The sequence below is a fragment of the Anomaloglossus baeobatrachus genome, chromosome 2 (assembly GCF_048569485.1).
Source record: "Anomaloglossus baeobatrachus isolate aAnoBae1 chromosome 2, aAnoBae1.hap1, whole genome shotgun sequence".
Taxonomy (NCBI): domain Eukaryota; kingdom Metazoa; phylum Chordata; class Amphibia; order Anura; family Aromobatidae; genus Anomaloglossus; species Anomaloglossus baeobatrachus.
In genome coordinates, this window is record NC_134354.1 from 128,101,094 (window position 1) to 128,118,967 (window position 17,874).

Below are 17,874 nucleotides of genomic sequence, written 5' to 3' on the forward strand. Positions count from 1 at the left end.
TGCTAGTATGCAAATCGCATATATGCAGACACGTGACCTCCTGCTCTCATCGGCAATCCTGACAGCCTGGACAACCCCATGAACCCTGCGTTAACCCAGCCTTTGATACGGGCTCACACGCTGAACCTGCATCTCTCCCTGAACATGTTGGCTGATGTGATCAACCGTCACATGCCTCTAACAGGTGCAGTGTCTGTCATGACGAAGTTCCTGTGAGCGTCGGCTGCAAGCCAGCAATCATAGGAAGTCATCATTTCTGCTGTACAGAGCAGTGCTGATGCAAAAGTTGAAATCGCCCCCCTTTTACCCCATTGAAAATGAAACCCTCCCAAAAGAAAAATATATACATATACTTGGTATCACTGCGTTTGGAAATGTCCAATCAATCAAAATATCAAATAAATAATGCAATCGGTAAACAACGTAAAGACGAAAATGGAAAATGCAAGAATTACACTTTTGGCTGCCACAAAATTGCAATAAAATGCAATGAGGCCATCAAAACATCGGATCTACTCAAAAATGGTATTTGTATAAAACGTTAGCTTAGAATGCAAAAAGTAAACCACCACTTAGCCCGAGATCCTGAAAAATAAAAACGTTGCGGTTCTCGGAAAATGGTGTCAAAAGCGAAATTTTTTTTTTTTACAAACGTCTGAATTTTTTTCCACTAATTAAATTGAAAGAAAACTACACATTTGGTATCTACGTACTCATACTGACCTGGAGAATCATATTGCAATATAGTGAACATAGTAAATAAAAAAAACAAAAAATTGTGGATTTGACCCTTTTTTTGTAGTTTCACAACACTTGGAATTTTTTTCCCCGCTTTCCAGTACACTACATGGTAAAATGAATGGTTTCATTAAAGAGTACAACTTGTCCCGCAAAAAAGCAAATGCTCATATGGCAATATTGATAGAAAAATAATAAAATACAAAAAGACAGTTTGCACTCTGATAATGCTAAAGTATGGAAACCATGAATGTGTGAACATGGGCCTGCACTACTGCTAAGGAAAATCTGAGAAAAATGAGATATTTAGCATATATAAACGGCCATTTGTATATCTGCCCAGTTGCCCCTTCACGGCATATCTCGTAACTGGGTCCCTAACGCTATGCTGAAGACTCTCTTTAGGTTAAAAACCTCCTGTGTATATGCTAAATATCTCATTTTTCTCAGATTTTCCTTAGCAGTAGTGCAGGTCCATGTTCACACATTCATGGTTTCCATACTTTAGCATTATCATAGTGCAAACTGTCTTTTGGTATTTTATGTCATGTTCAGTTATGCACCTGTTCACACGTCAGCTCGAGGAGTGCAGTCAGAAAAATAATAAAGTTATGGCTCTTGGAACAAAGGCACCAAAAAACAAAATAGCAGCAACAGAAAATGGCTGGAAGGGAATGAAGGGGTTAAAAATAGGAAAAAGTCCAAGTGGGATGAAATTGTGAAAAAAAAATTAAATTTCGACATTTTGTTTTTTGTTTTTACAGTATCCTTGTTTTTATAATTTTATTCAATGATTGCTTTCCCACATTTTCTTTATTTGGCCAGGAAAGGATAAAATGGTAACTGGGTGAAGCTAGAGGTATGATTAACGGTGTGGTCTTAAAGGGAACCTGTCGCCAGATTTAGCCCCTGAAAGCTGTGGCAACCTGCTTTATATAAGAGCCCAGGCCCATCTGTATAACGTAAAAAATACTTTTAAAATACTCATCTAGGGGGTGGTCTGGTCCGATGGGTGTTGCTGATCTCCAGTTCGGTGCCTCCTCTCTGCGGCGATCGCCGTCCTCCTGCTACCCAGCCCACTATGGATGACATGCCCAATGTCATCCACACAGGTCGGCATTGCGGGCCTGCGCAGGCACACTTTGATCTGCCCTACTGAGGGTAGATAAAAGTATCGTAATGTGCATCTGTGGCACCCCTGAGGCTTCAGTCGCCACAGAGTATTGCATCTCTTTTAAGTTGTAATTCTCTCCCGGGTGAGAAGTGGTTAATCGATGTTTTTTGCCACTTTACACAAACATGTAGTATGAGTCACCACACACAGGAAGCTAGACTGCAAGTGGGCACCATAGCAATGGGTAATCCCCAGCACTACTGAGTCATTCCTGAGGGGGAGGCTGCTCTCCGTGAGTAGAAAGACAAACAGTTTCACGTTTAGTCACAGTACAGCCCAGGATAGAGAACAGAGCAGACAGCTTTGAGAGAGCAGTGTTTAACAGGCTGGCCCTGGGATGTGAGATAGGTGGAAATAGTCACAGGGCCAGGGGCCACAACACCGCATTGAGTCTGCATGAATGAGACTGAAAGAGAGTGAGAGACAGAGGCAGCCGGTGGAGATGTTGGGAGAAGAGGAGATGGTAGCTGAGGTCGAGCCTAACCGTTCCCACAGTGTCAGCGCAAGTCGGGGTGCAGGACCCTCAGTTGGGGACACCTTCATGGACTCCAACAAATCTGCAGGGGATGGGGATTTCATGTCCCATCGTCCACTACCCACTTTCCCAGAGCATAGTGACATATAGGATTCGGGGTCAGGGCTATGGTCGGACCCCATGGCGAGGACATGTGTCACCTGCATACGGGACGAGACACTTAACACCAACAGCGGGGTCCCAAAATTGCTTCAGGCTACGGGGAACTATGTGTCAGCGCAAGGAGGAAGGTCTCACACATTTGGCTGAAGTCCATCCATGGCGGCAGAGAGCGGCACCTTCGGGGCACCTTAAGAACTGTGAGTAAACAGAACTTTAAACCGCAGCCCCCTGTGTCGTCCTTGTCATTGCCGGCGCCGCCGCCCCGCGCTTCGGCGCCATCAGCCGTCATCATTGTCCTCATCCTCCCTGGGGCTTGCTCCACATGTGGGAAGATGAACTATCTGTACTGCGTTAACATCAGCTCCAGAGGAGAGAACCATCTCGCAGCGGCGGCTAATTCCTGGCCGCACAACACAGGTGGCGCTGCAAAGCATCCCCCATTCCCATCCAACAGCGGAAAAGTCGCAGGAAGGGTCGGCAGCGGATGAGGCTGAGACCCCAGTCACTGCTGCAACCGGTGACACGCTTCCCAGGGACCCTTCGCTTTCCTTCCATCCCCCTCTGCACCTTGCATCTGTTTGTTTGTCATTTACATGCAGCCGACGGGGCCACGGACCCGAGTCAGGCCAGTCGCAGCAACCTCATAATACCACTGGTCTGGTCACGAGTAACCCCTTATGCCCTGTGGGGCGCTACACATGCGCGGGCGGTCTTTAACCTTTTCTCGCGCCTGAGCATTATAGTATTTTGATCTGCCCTCAGTAGTGCAGATGAAAGTGCGCCTGCGCAGGACCGCAATGTCGGCCTGTGTGGATGACGTAGGGCTGGGTAGAAGGAGGACGGCGATTGCCTCAGAGAGGACTGGAGAGCAGCGACGGCCATCAGACCGAATCGCCCCCTAGGTGAATATAATAAAAGTGTTTTTACGTTCTTCAGAGCGACCTGGAATTCTGTATATAAGAACTTACTGGCGGTGGCCGCAGCTTATTGGGGACAAGTCTGGTGACAGGTTCCTTTTAAAATGTACCATAATCTATCCATTTCTTTACATCTTGGAACGTTAGAGGGTAGTAATATGGCTACCAGTACATTTACAAGGGATTGCCCTCTGCTATTGAAGACAAATTCCGGAGTGTGGGAAAACTGAATCACAACTTCCCAAGTAGTTGTATTAATTATCACCTACATTTTTTGAATCGTGGATTAAAAGAACAAAAAACCCCAGTGAAATAAAATGTTTATGAAACTAATAAATGTGAAAGAATTAGGAAATGTGTTGACCTAACGAGGAAACCTTAGATTACAAGCAGTGGCGTAACTACCGCGGTCGCAGCGGTCGTGATCGCGGCCGGGCCCGGGAGGTTAGGGGCCCGGCGGCCGCCAGGCAGATCAGCAGCCAGCTCCTGTCAGTGTGAGAGGAGCTGCGCTGATCTGTCACAGACCTCGCGGCCGCTATTTGACCCGCTGCCACCGCCGACACCGGGCCCCCCTGCCTGATGTCAGCGGCGGCACCGGGGCCCCCTGCCTGATGTCAGCGGCGGCACCGGGGCCCCCTACCTGGTGTCAGCGGCTGCGGCGTCTCCCCCGTCACCGCGCACAGTAATGATGAAGCATAGCGCGGTCGGTGCCGCACTATGCATCACCATTCTCCCCCTGTGCGATGACGTCACTCCCGAGCGACTGCTGTGCTGAGTGCACAGAGTGCAGGACAGGAGGACGCCGACTGCAGCACCGGGAGAACGAGCAGCGGGGAGGACAGCAGTGGTGGAAGGAAGAGAGAAGGTGAGTACTTGGTTTTTTTTTAATATAAGTGAGTAAACGGTGGCCAGAGGCTTGGGAAGGCAGTTCTGGGGAAGCTGCATTATTGTACATGGAAGCCTGGAGAGGCTGCTTTATACATGGAGGTCTGAGGAGGCTGCATTATATATGGAGGCCTGGAGAGGCTGCTTTATACATGGAGGTCTGAGGAGGCTGCATTATATATGGAGGCCTGGAGAGGCTGCTTTATACATGGAGGCCTGTAGAGGCTGCTTTATACATGGAGGTCTAGGGAGGCTGCATTATATATGGAGGTCTGGGGTGGCTGCATTATTATACATGGAGGCCTGGAGATACTGCATTATACATGGAGGCCTGGAGATACTGCATTATACATGGAGGCCTGAGGAGGCTGGGTGCATTGTTATACATGGAGGCCTGGAGAGGCTGGCTGCTATATTATACATGGAGGCCTGAGGAGGCTGGGTGCATTGTTATACATGGAGGCCTGGAGAGGCTGGCTGCTATATTATACATGGAGGCCTGAGGAGGCTGGGTGCATTGTTATACATGGAGGTGGTCTGGAGAGACTGGGTGCTATATTATACATGGAGGCCTGAGGAGGCTGGGTGCATTGTTATACATGGAGGCCTGGAGAAGCTGGCTGCTACATTATACATGGAGGACTGGGGAGGCTGCATGCATTATTATACATGGAGGACTGGGGATGCTGGCTATATTATTATACATGGAGGACTGGGGAGGCTGCATGCATTATTATACATGGAGGACTGGGGAGGCTGGCTGTATTATTATACATGGAGGACTGAGGAGGCTGCATGCATTATTATAATGGAGGACTGGGGAGGCTGCTACATTATACATGGAGGCCTGAGGAGGCTGGCTGCATTATTATACATGGAGGCCTGGAGAGGCTGGCTGCATTATTATATATGGAGGTCTGGGAGGGCTGCATAATACAAAATGAAGGACTCCTTATACATGGAATATAGGGGTGCCTTATGCATGGAGGAGTATGGGGCTACATAATACAAAATGAAGGACACCTTATACATGGAATATAGGGGTGCCTTATGCATGGAGGAGTATGGGGCTGCATAATATAATATGAAGTTTTGTGGGGTTGCGTTATAATACGTATAGGACTATGGGGGCTACATTATAATATATGGAGGACTATGGAGGCTACCTTATACATGGACTATGGGGGTGCATTATAAAACATTGGGGACTATGTGGTGCAGTGTAATATATGGAGAACTATGGGGTGAATTATAATATATGGAGAACTATGAGAAATTCATTATAATAATTGGAGGGCTACTTTATACAAGGAGGACTATAGGGCTGCATTATAATATATGGAGGCCTATGTGGTGCAGTATAATACATGGAGAACTATGAGAAATTCAAGATAATAATTGAAGGGCTACTTTATACATGGAGGATTATGGGGGTGCATTATAATATATGGAGGACTATGTGGTGCAGTATTATATATTGAGTACTATGGGGTGAATTATAATGCATGGAGAACTATGGGAAATGCATTATAATACATGGAGGACTATGGAAGTGTATTCTAATATATGAAGGGTTATGTGGGACCCTTTATACTATTTGGAAGGCTATGTGGGTGCCATTATTGTATTTGGAGAACTATATACAAGGGGGGACAAAGAGACAAGCAGGGGATGGGAACGTTTTGTGCTGAGGGAAAAAGGCTCTTTCCCTCAGCACCCAGCTTTCCCATGCTCTGCTATACATCTGCTCTCAGCACCCAGCTTTCCCATGCTCTGCTATACATCATGTCTCAGCACCCAGCTTTCCCATGCTCTGATATGGGAAAGCTGGGTGCTGAGGGAAAGATGTATAGCAGAGCATGGGGAAGCTGGGTGCCGAGGACAAAATGGATATCAGAACATAGGAAAGCTGATCATGGGAAATCTGGGTGCTGTGGGTAAGAGCCAAGTGTCAGTGTCATTATCCTGTACCCTAAATGTCGATGTACGTGGAGGGGGGGCCCAGGTCTGAGCTTTGCACTGTGGCCCATCAAACTCTAGTTACGCCCCTGATTACAAGGTATAATAATAGCAAAAATTAGTTTTTCCTTTTGACGTAATGTTTATGTCCTGTACAAGCGAAGGAAAACTTATTCGTGCAAGGAAAATATTTGGGTCTGTCTGGTGGGGATCTTGGACTTTATGTGTTGACTCTCGGGATGATGCAGCCCTGTGTAAGGAGCTCCGCCACGCACTTGTTTCCATGGAGACATTAGCCGGCTCTGTGTGAGAGAGGCCTTCTTACAGGGACATTCCTGCCGCCCTGCTTACCTTGGGCAAGCATTCCCCACACTGTAGCTGTCTGCTAGATGGATGATTGCATAATGGTGGAATGAGAAACATTTCCTCTTCCTGCTGTCAGCAAGAAAGAATTCCACCCACTTCCAAGTGCCCTAGAAGTAGCAGGGAGGGAATGGTCTGCTTAAGAAGACAGACAGAGCAGGAGATTCATGAGAGACACTGCTCTATAGGATACATGTCAAGAGTGCAGTCATTTACCCCTGAGAATTCGCTCATTATGTTCCTTCTGTACACAGCTCTATTCTATGTACTGTAGCTGATGAGAGAAAAACCAACACCCATAAAATCCAGCAGATCGCCATTCATTACTACTGTACTTACTTCTATTTCTATCTTTGAAAATCCACAGCACGCTCAGATCTTCGTGTAGTTGTGAAAACCCTACACTTAGGGGTACTTTACACGCTGCGACATCGCTAGTGTGGCGTCCCTGACCTGGTCAGGTACCACTGAGTACTGCACCCATGCTGGGTCAGTACAAACAGGTAATCCCAAAGGCTGGGCGTGTACACACAGGCACCCTTTGACCAGGACACACACACACACACACACACACACACACACACACACACACACACACATTAGGGGGGACCCCTGGGCAAACCCAGAAGGGGGCGGAGTCTCCACATCTCAGTTAGTGTGGTGCTGTAGTGAAGCTGGAAGAGAGTTGTGCAGTGGCAGTCAGAGGAGAAGGAGTGGAGCAGCCGTGTCTGAAGTGTAGGGCTGAAGAGCGGAACACTGTCAGACCCTGCGCGTGCAGTGGCTGCTGGCGGGGGAGAACATTACCACCAAGTCAGACTGAAAGACACCCGAAGAAAGAGAGCAGTAAGGAGTCGAGTACGGGGACTCCTGGTAATGAATGCACACACGGGGTAGAGGTCCCTAGAGCCAGACATCCATTTAGTGGTCTGCGAAATCCTGTAGGCGGTGGGACTAGAGGTTCCACGCCAACCAACACAGAACCCGCAGCATCAACAGCAACGAGGGGGCCCATAAGGAGAATCGTGCCTGGAGCCATCTTATCCTTGGTCCACGCTGTCAGCAAATGGGTCAGAAAGGGGAGAAAGGCAGCAGCGACTTCCCTGGATGCATCCCACAATATACTTCAAGTCAGGGGTGGTCCGAAACAAGGGTGCTAGGAAGGCGAGTCAGCAGTCACCCCTATATCAGTCTGAGGGATACCAGGTTCCACCTGGTTCATCATAGCATCGCCTGGGTTACCTCACTCTACCAGCAAAAAGTGCGTAAAAAGCCTGAAAGACATTTCTGGACTGTGTGTGAGTTCTTCTGCGACCGGTGGTACTACGCACTTACACCCGAGCCCCTGGGGCCAGCTTCACTCTCGGGAGGCCATAACACCAGACTGCAGACACCAACAGCCCCAGACGTTCGTTAAACTGCAGTGGCGGTCAACCACTGATCGCAAAACCAAGAGTGGCGTCACGATTCCTATTAAAGTTAACCTGACATACCTGTTGCCGGAAGCTTCCCAGTACGTGAAGACCCTGAGGTGACCTGCAGGTGAGGGGCTTCACACTAGCGATTGCTAGCGAAGTCGAGCGCAATAGCTCCCGCCCCTGTTGCTCGTGCGACATTTGGTGCTCGCTGCCATAGCGAACATGATCGGTATGGCAGCGTCACACGCACATACCTGGTCAGCGACGTCGCTATGACCGCCGAACAATCCCTCCCTCAAGGGGTCGCAGGAGCGGGTTGAGCCGTGGCCCCGGCGGTCACCCAGGTAATACCGATCTTGCCATATGTGCCCGATGCTGCCTGGCTACCCCAGTATGACGGGAAGCCCGATGCCCTGCAGATGTTCAGGAAGAAAATTTGTATTATCCTTGATTTTTATGCCATGACCAGCAAGCAGCGTGCATCTGTGGTACTTGGGCAGCTGACCGGCGCCACTGAGCAGGAGGTGGAGACCTGGGCAGACGCCGACCGGGTCTCGGTAACCGCCATTTTCAACAAACTGCAAGTCACTTTTGAGACCCGTACTGAAGCGGAGCTGTAGATGCAGTTTTATAATTGCTGACAGCGCCCGCAGGACAGCATCTGAGACTACGCCCTGAGGCTGTAGACGGCCCTACGCACCCTGAAGCAGGTGGACACTATTAATGAGGCTGAGAGCAACAAAATGCTGGTGGAACAGTTCCTGCAAGGACTGGGGTCCGCCGAAGATCGTAAACAACTATGGCTGTGGTCTCTGGAATACGCGGACTTGAGCTTTGCGGCTCTGAAAGAAAGAGCCATTAAAGCACTGCAGACGGTCGATGCCGGTACCGCTGACCCGTCACCCTTGCCGGCTGATACTGCTCCCATCTCGGTGGCGCCCCCCTTGTTGGCCCTGCCAACTCCTGCAGCAGCAGCCGGTGGCCCCGAAGGACCTGTCATCGCAAGTACAGCGCCTGAGTGATGACGTCGCCAGGATCCTCGCCGCCTTACAGCTACCACTGAAAGCCAAGCCAGCGAAGAAGATACAGCTCGCCGACAGCCCAGAGGATGTCCCATGGATGCAGCGGAGGAACAACGAAAGCCGGTATGGACCACCCGTTTGCTACAAGTGTAACAAGACTGGTCACTACTCTCGCCGGTGTCCTTTAAACGAGCAACCCCTGAGACCAAGGGGCAATCCTCAGGAATAGACCCTCAAGGCCCAGCCGACTGGCGTGATCGATACGTTGGAGGCCGCCCCATCATCTCCCTTGCTGTGGACGGTATCCCGACCTACGACCTTCTCGACACCGGTTCGCAGGTAACACCTATGCCTTATATACTGTACAAGCAATACTGGTCTGATAGCGAGCTCACCCTCCCGGACCCCAGTTTGACCATCATTGCAGCTAAAGGACTCCCTTTGACCCAGGTGGGGTTTAAGGAGGTAACCTTGAAGGTGGGGCGGGTAGAGCTGAAACACCAAGGGCTAATCATGGTGCAAAATGACCCTAGTGATCGTACCCCAAAAATGGTCCTAGGGACCAACGTGATCGAGAACTGCTTGGGGGAAGTGCTGCACCTATTGCAACAACTGTCCGTCACCGCAGGAGGGGGGGCAGCAGAGGGCTTTACAACGTGAAATCCGGGCCCTACTGCAGCGGCAGAAAGTGAACATGTCAGGTGGAGAGATTGGTGGTGTACGAGTGATGGATGTGGTGCCTCCGCGGAGTGAGATGATGATCTAGTGTAGAGTGGCAGTGGGACCCCGTGGACAGGATTATCCGGCAGTGGTGGAACCTCTGCCTTCCGGGCATTGGCCCACAGTGATGGCAGCCAGAGGGGTGATTGATGTCAAGAAAGGACGGGTGCCCGTGAGAGTGATGAACTGCGGAGAGTAAGAGGTTAGGCTACCCCGCTATGCCACCATCGCTAAGTTATTCACTGTAGATGCAGATGCCATCCAAGCAGCAACCTCCACTATGACTGCACCCCAGCCAGGCAGTGATACCCCGTCCAGACAGCTAGAAGAGTGGTGCCAGGAGCTACATTTAGGCACCGAATCCACACCCACACATCAGAAGGAAGGGTTGTCCCAGGTAGTAAAAGAGTATGAGCAGGTATTTAGCAAACAGCCGTTAGATTTTGGTAGGATTAAGGGGGTTTAGCATCATATTCCCACCGGCACACACCCACCTATCAAGGAGAGGTACAGGCCAATCCCACCTGCACAGTACCAGTGCGCCAAAGATATGTTGAGGAACATGAAGGAGGCAGGGGTCATCCGTCATAGTTGTAGTCCCTGGGCAGCTCCGTTGGTCCTGGTAAAGAAGAAGGACGGCATTATGAGAATGTGTGTGGATTACCGGAAAATTAATCAGATAACGCATAAGGATGCGTACCCTCTCCCCCGCATTGAAGAGTCGTTGGCCGCGTTGAAGGCAGCTAATTATTTCTCTACTCTTGACCTCACTAGTGGCTACTGGCAGGTGTTGGTTGCGGAGGAAGACCGCGAGAAGACGGCATTTGCTACCCTGATGGGACTCTGCAAGTTCAACAGCATGCCTTTTGGGCTGTGTAATGCCCTGGGAACCTTTCAGAGGCTCATGGAGTGCTGCTTGGGACATCGCAATTTTGTTGTACCTGGATGATGTTATCGTCTACTCCAAGACATATGAAGCCCATCTAGAACACCTCGCGGAAGTGTTTGAAGCTCTTTCCAAGTACGGGATGAAATTGAAGCCCTCTCAGTGCCACCTGTTGAAGCCCAGAGTGCAGTACCTCGGACATGTGGTGAGTGCCGAAGGTGTGGCCCTGGACCCTGAGAAGATCACTGCCATCCATAGTTGGCCGCAGCCCACCACGGTTAAGGAGGTGCGACAGTTCCTGGGCCTGGTGGGCTACTACCATCGCTTCATCAAGGGATACACCAAGATGGCTGCTCCCATGCAGGACCTCCTCGTGGGACAGACTAAGAATGGGAAGATTCCTGGACCCCGTTTGCCTGGGGTGAGAAGCACGAGGAATCCTTCCAGCAACTGAAGGTGGCCCTAACTGGAGAAGAGATCCTGGCCTATCCCGACTATGGCCTCCCGTTCATTCTCTACATGGACGCCAGCAACGTGGGCTTGGATGCTGTCCTGTCTCAGATGCAAGATGGCAGGGAAAAGGTGATTGCCTATGCAAGCAGGAAGCTCCGGCCGACAGAGAGAAATCCCGAGAACTACAGCTCTTTCAAGTTAGAGTTCCTGGCACTCGTCTGGGCGATAACTGAGAGGTTCAAACACTACCTGGCATCGGCGAAATTCACAACCTATACAGACAACAATCCTCTGACACATCTGGACACGGCGAAACTGGGGGCCCCGGAACAACGCTGGGTAGCCCGGCTAGCTAACTACGACTTCACCATTAAGTACAGAGCCAGCCGCAAGAACACCAATGCAGATGCCTTGTCCCAGATGCCGCACCTACCTGATGAAGGTGTGGATGAAGATGGGTTGGAGGAAATCGAGCTGCCTGCGTTCCACCAACCAAGAGATGAAAGGCCTTATGTTGGCCAGCAGCAGGCGAGCTTTGACCCGTTACCCCGCCATGGGTGGCGAGAAGCCCAAGATCAGGAAACCGCAGTCCGGTTAGTCAAAACAATGATTTCGTTAGATGCTTCCAGGCTAGCGCCTACTGCCCCCTCTGAAGCACAGCGGTTATGGCAAGAGAGGGACCGCCTCTACTTGCAACACGGCAAGCTGTATCGGGGATTGATCAACCCGAAGACGTATGACAAAGTCCGCCAGCTATGGTTCTGAAGGCTTATCATGATAGGGCCGGACATTTCGGATGGAAGAAGCTGGAGATGCTGCTGAGGGAGCACTTGTACTGGAGCGGGATGAGAGAGTCCATAGAGGCCTGGTGTAGAGAATGTGGTCCCTGTTTGCTGAGAAGACAGGACGAAACCAGTCAAAAGGCCCCGCTGCAGCCAATTGTTACTCGCCAGCTGTTGGAGCTGGTTGCCTTGGACCATGTGAAGCTCATGCCTAGTCAGAGCGGATATACATATACCTTGACCATCGTAGACCACTACTCCAGGTTTATGGTGGTAGTCCCTGTCAAGGATTTAACAGGTCGCATAGCAGCAAGAGTCCTCCAGGCGTACTTCTGCCGACCGCATGGGTACCTGGAGAAGGTGCTTACAGATCGGGGCCTAGCCTTTGAGGCAGAGGTTTTCCAAGAATTCTGCAACTTATACGGGTGCAAGAAAATCAGGATCACGGCCTACCATGCCCAGACTAATGGAATGTGTGAGAAAATGAATCATTTGGTTCTCAATCTCCTCAAGACCTTGCCTCTGGAAGAGAGAAACTTGTGGCCCGAGAAACTGCCCGACCTAGTGGACATGTACAATAATATCCCCTACGGTTCCACAAAGTGCACGCCTGCATATCTGATGAGAGCCCGGCCTGGGAAGCTGCCGGTGGATCTAGAATTGGACGTTGAAGTACCTGAGACCATCTCCCCCACTGCCAATTGGGACGTCAAGCGTCAGAAGCAATATCGGCAGATTCAGGAATATGTAGAGAAGAACCTGCGCCAGAACAGAGAGAGCCAAGAGCAGCGTTTTAACAGGCGGGCTCGGGCTGCTCCCTTTGGACCCAGAGATGTGGTACTGAAGAGGAAGAGAAGGATGCACAAGCTGGACGACCAGTGGGAAAGAACCCCTTACATTATCCAACCCACTGGATGGGAAGACCAGAAAACATACATTGTCAGTCGAGATCAGGGAAGAACTACGGCCACTGTTTCCAGGGATTACCTGAAGAAGTGTCCAGAACCCCTAAGGGGGATGGAAGAGGTCCTCCCTCCGACACCGAATGTGGAGCAAAAGAAAGAGGGGATCCACACCATGATGGGTGATTTTCCAGCCGACTGGCCTATGCAGAATGGAGCGGTGATTGTTCACGTTATCATGTTCCCACAACCTGTGGAAGAAAGCGAGCCAGAAGAGCCTGTCAGTAGTGTACCCACACCAGCGCCCAGGGATGCACCTACACCCCGACCCCGTAGGTCTCTGCCGGCCATACCTGACGTTGGGGAAGAGGGATCTGCACCCCCAGGTCCCCCACCGGTTCCCTTTGAACCTAGAGGGCCCAGAAGGTCCACGCTCCCTAACTTGTGCCAGCCATCATTTAGGTACAGGGAGACCGCAATCTAGTGAGTGGTGTCTGTGCATTGTGTAAATACGAGTGTGAATGAATACCAATCAACCGAGGCTGTCACCAGATTAAGATGTTTAGGTAGCGGCTCCCGGCTACCCATAGTTCAGTTCCCCGTTGGGACCGTCTGATATTTCCCGGTTTATAAGTTAAAACAAAGACAATGGCTGAGAACTTGCAGGCCAACCCATAAACTTTTGGGCCTTGTAAATAGCCCCCAGACCATCCTTTTTCACCAAACTGCAGTTTCTGGCGAGGCTGATTGGAGGACGGGCCTGCGGTAGAGTAGGCCGAGGCCCTGTCAGCAACGAGACCGGTGACTACCCTCCGGGTCAGGGGTCCCCTGGATGTGGGGCCCTTGAAAGGACTGCCAGGTAAGGAACTTTTTACCCGGCCCGTTTGGGCAACACCCGGACCTAGCCTGGACTTGGGCAAGGGGTGCCAACCTGTGTTTTAGTGGTGGCACCAGGGCTAGGTTGTTTTGGGTGGATGAAGTGGAAAGGACCCGGTCCGTCCTGTCCCAGTTATGCATGTGTAACGTTTAAGCAACCTGCCTCCCGTAAGGGAAGAAATCCAAAATATTCTTGAAATGTAAATATGTTATTATATTTGTAAAATGTTTTATTCTTTTATCTTCTTGCAGTAAAAATAAACCGGTGGTGGTCGGACAGCCCGTGGACGGTCTGTGTTTAACCAAGGGGGAGTGTGACGCCCTGGCAAAACCAGGTAGTCACAAATAGGCCCCTGCATAACACCTTCCCTCACTAGGAAACACACAGCCAACCATATAACCTTAGTCACACCCCTTAGGGACAGACAGACACACCAGTGGGCGTGACCAGGTGGTTGGGACATGCCCACCCAGGGGTTTAGACAGCCCGGGGTGGGAAAACAGTCAGTTAAGTGGAGTGGAGTGTTAGAGTTCCGTTTGGAGAGGAGTGTGGGCTGGAGCTAGGGGTAACTCCAGCAGTCAAGTCCAAGTTGAACGGTGCCAGGGTAGGAGCCCTGGTACCTTGGCTAGGAGGCAGACAGTGGTCTCCGTCAGCAGGAGACGGGAAGACGGCTCGGTGGAACCGAGGTCGACCAGGCCAGGGTTGTAGCCCGCCGGTACCGACACGGGGAACCAACCCGGAAACCGTAGCACAAAGGGGGTACTCGGACCCTGAAGCCAGGAGCCAGAAACAAGTGGAACTGGTTAATTAACCAACTGAGGCCAGGACTAGAGGTCCTGTCCCACCCAAAGTCCCTCATAAAAGACAACAGCCCACCGATTAGGGATAGGAGGTCACCGCCAGGGCCCATAGACCCCACGGGCCAGCGTCTGCGGGCACGGCTCCTTAGGCCACATCTAGCCAGGAGCGGACTCCTACGTTTCAAACTGGGAAGTATTTTCTACTTAAACAGTGCAGGAAAAGGATAGAGACCACCAGCCGGGTGGGGGATCCCGAACGCAACCTGCCGCGGCACCGGCCACCACCACCTTGGTTTACCATAGACTTGTGTATTTTACCAAAAGTGAGTACGCCAGCACCCCCTGCGGTCGTCATCCCCCCCTGCACCAGAGCCATCGGGTCCCAGGGCCACCATTCCTGCCAACGGAGGGGTTAACATCTTGCTGCACAACATCTCCCCCCGGGTGCCCCGTAACAGCAGCGGTGGTGTCCCACCTCATCACACACCGTGGGTGGCGTCACGAACTTATTACGGCCTAGCCCGTACATCTACGACCCCATTTTATTCGGCGTATCCGTGAGACCCCCGGGTCCGGAGACTCTCGAGCCACCACCCCTGATGGTCCGGGCCCGAGCAGCGACCGGCTGCTGGCACGGGGGCGGCACACTTATACTAACTCAAGCAGCTGCGATTTTATAAAATTTACTTTCTTGGATTTCAAAACATAACATCCGAGATGAAAACTAAAGGTATGTATAGAATCAGCCTGATAGTGCAAGTATAGCACTGGCTTTAGGTTATATAGGAAAATCCTGGTGATTGGTTCCCTATAAGGTAAGCCATTTTGGGAGTACTTCAGTTTTGGAGTTGAGAAACCTTGCCTCTGGTGAAGTCCATGTGGCTTTTGCTCTGTGCCTGTGTGTGCATCCAATCTACTGGCTACCTGTCCATGTCAATCGGTAGGCAGTAGCAGTGGAAGAGCACATCTAGTATAGCGTAGGCACTTCCACGAACGTGGAAAGATTTGTTCTAAATTGATTTTTCCCGTAGTTGGTAGGATTGACAGTAGATAAAACTGATAAAGGCTATATAGTCAAGAACAGTATGGCTCGTTACCTCTTATTGTGTGATGTTTTGAGATAAAATACAAGTTTTTGACATTCTCTTCTGACTACTGAAAAATAAGAAGAATTTTCTTTCAGCCTTATTACTCCAGTTACACCTGGCTTTTCTCTCTATCACTGGTTTGCTAAAATTAGAGGTCGCACTCACACATTGGTGTGTGGAGGAGACAGATCACAGCATACCAGCTAAATATAAGTCCAGGCTAAGGACACCTGACTCTGCTGTTCCAGCGCAAGTTGCAACCTTATCAAGAATTAATATACTTGGCAGAGTTTGTCAAGGAAAAATTCTTCCCATTGAGACAAGCAAGGATTTCTTTGTCTTCTAGCTACATAAAATTGACATTGAAGTATTATTCACAGCCTTCAGGGTTGCTTCTTTTGGCTTCTCCTTGTGCAAGAAAAAAAAGATGCAGTCGTGTACAGAGTACATTGATTCAGGATGATTTAGAGAAAAGAGAGCACCCGTGTTATTCCTGTATGTATTAATGCACATATGTTCTGAGAAAAAAAGGATGATTTTTTCTTTTGTATATCAAGCGTTCAAACCACATGTCTGCCATAGGTCTTTTGTATATTACCATGTTACAGTGCCGTGCGAAAGTATTCACCCCCTTGGCTTTTTACCTATTTTTTTACATTACAACCTGTGTTTACTTATTTTTGTAATCCGATTTGTGTGTGATGCATCAGCACTAAATAGTCTAAGTTTGGGAAGTGAAGTGAGAAAAATATAGGCAAAATTAAATTCATGGGATAAAATAAATAAACATTGCCATGTGCATATGTATTCACCCCTTTTGCAATGAAGCCCCTACAAATTTCTGGTCAAAGCAATTACCTTAGTAAGTTACATGATATACAGTTAGGTCCAGAAATATTTGGACAGTGACACAATTTTCGCGAGTTGGGCTCTGCATGCCACCACATTGGATTTGAAATGAAACCTCTACAACAGAATTCAAGTGCAGATTGTAACGTTTAATTTGAAGGTTTGAACAAAAATATCTGATAGAAATTGTAGGAATTGTACACATTTCTTTACAAACACTCCACATTTTAGGAGGTCAAAAGTAATTGGACAAATAAACCAAACCCAAACAAAATATTTTTATTTTCAATATTTTGTTGCGAATCCTTTGGAGGCAATCACTGCCTTAAGTCTGGAACCCATGGACATCACCAAACGCTGGGTTTCCTCCTTCTTAATGCTTTGCCAGGCCTTTACAGCCGCAGCCTTCAGGTCTTGCTTGTTTGTGGGTCTTTCCGTCTTAAGTCTGGATTTGAGCAAGTGAAATGCATGCTCAATTGGGTTAAGATCTGGTGATTGACTTGGCCATTGCAGAATGTTCCACTTTTTTGCACTCATGAACTCCTGGGTAGCTTTGGCTGTATGCTTGGGGTCATTGTCCATCTGTACTATGAAGCGCCGTCCGATCAACTTTGCGGCATTTGGCTGAATCTTGGCTGAAAGTATATCCCGGTACACTTCAGAATTCATCCTTCTACTCTTGTCTGCTTTTATGTCATCAATAAACACAAGTGACCCAGTGCCATTGAAAGCCATGCATGCCCATGCCATCACGTTGCCTCCACCATGTTTTACAGAGGATGTGGTGTGCCTTGGATCATGTGCCGTTCCCTTTCTTCTCCAAACTTTTTTCTTCCCATCATTCTCGTACAGGTTGATCTTTGTCTCATCTGTCCATAGAATACTTTTCCAGAACTGAGCTGGCTTCATGAGGTGTTTTTCAGCAAATTTAACTCTGGCCTGTCTATTTTTGGAATTGATGAATGGTTTGCATCTAGATGTGAACCCTTTGTATTTACTTTAATGGAGTCTTCTCTTTACTGTTGACTTAGAGACAGATACACCTACTTCACTGAGAGTGTTCTGGACTTCAGTTGATGTTGTGAACGGGTTCTTCTTCACCAAAGAAAGTATGCGGCTATCATCCACCACTGTTGTCATCCGTGGACGCCCAGGCCTTTTTGAGTTCCCAAGCTCACCAGTCAATTCCTTTTTTCTCAAAATGTACCCGACTGTTGATTTTGCTACTCCAAGCATGTCTGCTATCTCTCTGATGGATTTTTTCTTTTTTTTCAGCCTCAGGATGTTCTGCTTCACCTCAATTGAGAGTTCCTTAGACCGCATGTTGTCTGGTCACAGCAACAGCTTCCAAATGCAAAACCACACACCTGTAATCAACCCCAGACCTTTTAACTACTTCATTGATTA